The sequence below is a fragment of the Oryctolagus cuniculus genome, chromosome X (assembly GCF_964237555.1).
Source record: "Oryctolagus cuniculus chromosome X, mOryCun1.1, whole genome shotgun sequence".
NCBI lineage: Eukaryota > Metazoa > Chordata > Mammalia > Lagomorpha > Leporidae > Oryctolagus > Oryctolagus cuniculus.
Genome location: NC_091453.1, coordinates 112,484,254 through 112,489,787, shown reverse-complemented (window position 1 = coordinate 112,489,787; position 5,534 = coordinate 112,484,254).

Below are 5,534 nucleotides of genomic sequence, written 5' to 3'. Positions count from 1 at the left end.
GTTTTGCATTGATGTAAGTATTTCTTGGGAGGGGGGTTACCAAAGTTGCTTCATACTTTTGTGAGTTAAATTAAAAAAATAGGAATGGTAAAATATGTGAGCATTTAGAAATGTCTCCAGTTCAACTTAGCCAAGGGAGTTAATTCATGTTTAATTTAACTTTTTGAACAGTTAATAGGCACATGCTTCTAAGAAGATACACAGTGACAAGGCAGCCCTCCCCAGTCCCTTAAAAAGTGATCGCTTTTATTAGCTGATGTGTATTTCTAGTGTTATGCATAAACATCATGTTGTCTTTCAAAATGTCTTCTGAGTAGTCCAAGACCTGGGATGGGACCGAGCTGGCCCTGGGAGGGTCACTTTGATTCACGTTGAGAGGAGTGGGTTCACAAGGAAAGGTAAGGATGAGTGTGCCACGCGATGAGGAGGGTTCTTTTAGAAGAGTATACAGGGAGATATTTGACACTGTGATGTGTGCGCTATTAATTTCTTGCCAACCCCGAAGAAGACTTTATTGCCATGATTCAAGGGGATGAACGTAGGCTAATGAGGAAAGAAGGAAGCTAGTCCAGGGGCTGTGGGTATTATAGTTTAATCAGGGAAGAGGTAAAGAAGTGGTTGTCACTGTGAAAACAAGTGTGATTCATGCTGAAAGCAGCCAGCAAACAGGAAGCGCACAGCAAGAGACACGGCAATCATTGTAATTATCTGTCACCGCAGGTGTTTCTGCCACCTCCAAATCGTTAGGCCAGCACAATTCTGCCACCTGAGTTCACTTCCAAAGAAGTCGTATAAAGTCATCATGTTAAGTTTTAGGTTTCTAGAAGGGATTCGGGCAACAAATGAAACGACTCCTAGATATTTTCATTTGCCAAGCCATTAAGTAGAGAGACTATATAGCAGCTGCCTGTGGAGATGCCTACAGGGTTTCCACATGCACACGGAAGTAGATGTTAAGGTTTCAAAACTTTGCTATTATGAAAGAGTTTGACGATTTCAAGTGGCATCTAAAGCCTTGACATTTACAGGGTACATGCCCGCAAGGAACAATTTAGACCTAAAGGAAGTTGGGGGCGAAACTGGGACCCTGTGACTTCATTAGATGATTCAAATAGAGGAGCCCAGCAGAGCTTCCCTGTAGTATCTCAGCAGCAGAATGTCAAGTTAGTGATTATTTCATTAGGAAAATATTTGCTACACCTATAATCTGGAAGTGATAAACAACATACCAGAGCAGAACATTAGGCTCCAGGATTAAATACCGAACAGAATAACAAAGAGTTGACCCAGCTACCAGGCATCAGCATGAGGCCTTGTTCAGTGACCACATCAAAGACCCTTTAAGTAAGCCACAGGCAGGAAAAGGAGGAATAAATTAGGATACAGGTTTAGAGAGGCTTCATACAACGAAGAGAACAAAAGTGCAAGTGGACTAAACCCGAGCTGGCTGTTTCGTTTGGGTACATTTTGCTGTTTTCCGATTTGCCTGAAACACGGGTAATCAGAAAATGTTCATGCAATTAAACTGACACCTGCTCTAGGCTATGACATCTTCAGTGCCTAATAAGAAATGGGCCCAGGGGTAGGCACTGTGGTGCAATGGGTTAAGCCATAGCTTGTGACATCCACATCCCAAATCAGAGTGCCAGTTCAAATCCCAATACTCTTCTGATCCAGCTCCCTGCTAATGCATCTGGAAAAGCAGCTGAAGATGGCAAGTACTTGGGCTCCTGCCACTCATATGGGAGACCAGAATGGAGTTACTGGCTCCTGGCTTGATCCTGGCCCAGCCCCAGCTGTTGTGGGCATTTGGGGAGTTACAGAGTTACAGAAAGAGAGGGAGAGACAAAGAGAGAGATCTTCCATCAGCTGGTTCACTCCCCCAAATGACTGCAATGGCTGGAGCTGGGCCAGGCTGAAGCCAGGAGCCAGGAGATTTTCCAGAACTCTCATAAGGGTAGCAGGGGCCCAAGCACTTGGATCATCTTCTGCTGCTTTCCCCAGGCCATTAGCAGAGAGCTGGATTGGAAGTGGAGCAGCTGGGACTCCAACCAGCACCGATACGAGATGCTGGTGCTGCAGGCAGTGGCTTTACCCACTATGTCAGAATGCCAGACCCTGGTTTGATTTCTTAACTCAAAAATTTATGGGGCCGGCACTGTGGCGTAGCAGGTAAAGCCACCACCTGCAGTGCCAGCATCCCATATGGGCGCCAGTTCAAGTCCTGACTGCCCCACTTCCAATCTAGCTCTCTGCTATGGCCTGGGAAAGCAGTAGAAGATGGCCCAAGTCCTTGGGCCCCGGAACCCACATGAGAGACCTGGAAGAAGCTCCTGGCTCCTAGCTAGCTTTGGATCAGCCCAGCTCTGGCCATTGCAGCCATTTGGGGAGTTAACCAGCAGATGGAAGACTTCTGTCTCTCTGCCTCTGCCTCTCTGTAACTCTGCCTTTCAAATAAATAAATAAATCTTTAAAAAAATTATTACAGAAAATTTTAAACATTTATAAAAGTGGAGGAAATAGTATAATAAATTGGCCAATCTTTTTTTTTTTTTTTTTGACAGGCAGAGTGGACAGTGAGAGAGAGAGAGACAGATCTTCCTTTTGCCGTTGGTTCACCCTCCAATGGCCGGCGCACCGCACTGATCCGAAGGCAGGAGCGAGGTGCTTCTCCTGGTCTCCCATGGGGTGCAGGGCCCAAGGACTTGGGCCATCCTCCACTGCACTCCCGGGCCGCAGCAGAGAGCTGGCCTGGAAGAGGGGCAACCGGGACAGAATCCGGTGCCCCAACCGGGACTAGAACCCCGGGGTGCCAGCGCTGCAAGGCGGAGGATTAGCCTATTGAGCCACGGCGCTGGCCTAATTGGCCAATCTTGAGAGATTTTGTCAAAGCTAAGGAAATACAACTATTGGCAGACTGGTATTACTTTTGTGGGAAAAGGTTTCTTCTCATTTTTACCTTTTTAAAAAAGATTTATTTATGTGAAAACAAAGGGACAGAGAGAAACAGAGACCTTCCATCTGCTGGTTCACTCCCCAAATGCCTGCAACAGCTAGGGCTGAGCCACACTGAAGCCAGCAGCCAGAAACCCCATCCAAGTCTCCCATATGGGTGACAGGGGTCCAACTACTTGAGCCACCTTCTGCTGCTTTTCCGGGTGCATCAATAGGGAGCTAGATCAGAAGCAGAGCAGCCAGGATTCAGACATCACAGGCGGCTGCTTCTCATTTTTCAATGAGTGATTAAACTATTCCAAGGTGATCATGCATGAGGGGACTTCAAAAAGCTCATGGAAAATGGAATTAAATACATAGATAATTGTGCTGGTTGCTTAGCAAATGCTATCTAAACCCTTGCTGCCCCAAGTATGGGCCTTTGGCCCAGAAAGCAGCCTGGGAATCCCCTGCAAGCTTACCAACAAAGGACAGCAATGAGACTCCACCCCCGCCCGACTGAATCAGGGTAGGCTGGTAACAAGATCCCCAGGTGATCTGTGCGTGCATGCAAGGTTAAAGAAGCACTGACCGCTTGGCACAGGGTAGACACACAATAACCTCCTATCCATCTTGCAACAATACTGCAAGGTAGATATTATCATGCCCAGTTTACAGATGAGATAACTGCAGCCGAGAGAGATTATTTGACTTTTCAAAGATCCCACAGCTAATGAACATAGGTCTAGCTGGCTTCAGAGTCTATGACTTATAGCATGCTTCTTCCCATACAGAGGGTTCAATTTGGGGGCAACTCGGTGAAAGAAGAAAGTGAGACAGTATGTGTAGACACAACACAAAACCAACCAGTCTTCTGAGCAACAACCACCGCCGAAGGCAGAAAACCAAAGGGTTTGCTATCAGGCTCACAATTGCTGGCTCCAGCGAAAGGCCTTTTCACTTTCAACCAGCTATTACAGCATTGTGCACCCAGCTCAGTACTTACAGTGGTCAGAAAACAAGAACTGGAGCAACCATCAAAGTTACTCCCTCTTGACAGTGACTGTTGACCCAAATATGAAGCAAGTTGCAGGCCACAAGCTCTCCCGGAGCACAGAGAAGATTTGCTATAGACTCAAATAATCAGTAAAAATCTGTTTGTCGTCATCACACAGGCAGGAAGGGACAGTGGTTAACTGACACCTATTAACCACCTATTTCACTGTGTGACCCGTTGGGTGGCCTTAGCCTGTGGCTCTGCTGGAGTACTGAGTTGCCTACACCAAAAGGTAGCTTTATATGCTTAAGCATTGCTGGGCAATACAATAGGCCCTTTTGTTTGTGGCTAACTCTTTGAAAGGGATATTACTGGAAGAGGGAGCAAAAGCATATGCCTAGAGCATACCCCCAGGTTAGCTGGAACTCATCGGATCTGGGGAACTTCTCTCCTCTAATCCTGTGAGGACATCAGGCCACTTCCTTCTCTTTTGCTGCCCTAATGACTCCTGGGACTTGCATTAATGGATCAGCATGGCTACTTGGTTTTGCAACCAAGTAGCTGATGTGATGATTAATTAGTCTCTAGCAGGAACCTGATGAAGTTCTCAGCTCAAAACCCCAGGGATCCAGTACAGGGCAATCTGCCCTCACATAAAAAGACCAGGTGCGGAGGGTAGGCACACTGGCCTGGTGCTAGGCCTCCACAGGGTTATGATTGACTTTCTACTACAGAACCAAATGAGCTGGACACAACTTGCTATTGTGAGACAGTATACCTGCTGAAAAACTGGTAAGCCTACTGGCTTAACAAAACTACTTGTCTTAGCCGGCGCCGCGGCTCACTAGGCTAATCCTCCACCTTGTGGCGCCGGCACACTGGGTTCTAGTCCCTGTCGGGGCGCCGGATTCTGTCCCGGTTGCCCCTCTTCCAGGCCAGCTCTCTGCTGTGGCCAGGGAGTGCAGTGGAGGATGGCCCAAGTCCTTGGGCCCTGCACCACATGGGAGACCAGGATAAGTACCTGGCTCCTGGCTTAGGATCAGCTCAGTGCGCCGGACACAGCGCGCCAGCTGGGGCGGCCATTGGAGGGTGAACCAACGGCAAAGGAAGACCTTTCTCTCTGTCTCTTTCTCTCACTGTCCACTCTGCCTGGCAAAAAAAAAAAAAAAAAAAAAAAAAAAAAACAAAAAAAAAAACTACTTGTCTTTATGCATGAAATCGAATTCTAAGTGCATGTCCTCTGCCATGTAAATAACTATTTGGATCACCTTGTCTCTCTCAAGTTCAGGTGGATGAAATGATATCGTATGGTCAAGTTTGTCCATGTACTAAATATATATATATATATGCATATACATATAGAGAGACAAACGTGTGTGTGTATATATATAAAATGAACAATGCTGAGAATTGAAGCAAAATAAACAAAAGTGAAAAAAATCAATAAAAACACCTAAGGTAAAATAGATAAGACTTTAAGAGTTATTTTAAAAGCGTTTTTCTTTTTTTTTTTTTAACATTTATTTATTTGAAAGGCAAAGTGATGGAGAGCGAGCGAGAGTGAGAGAGAAATATCTTCCATCTGCTAGTTCACTCCCCAAAT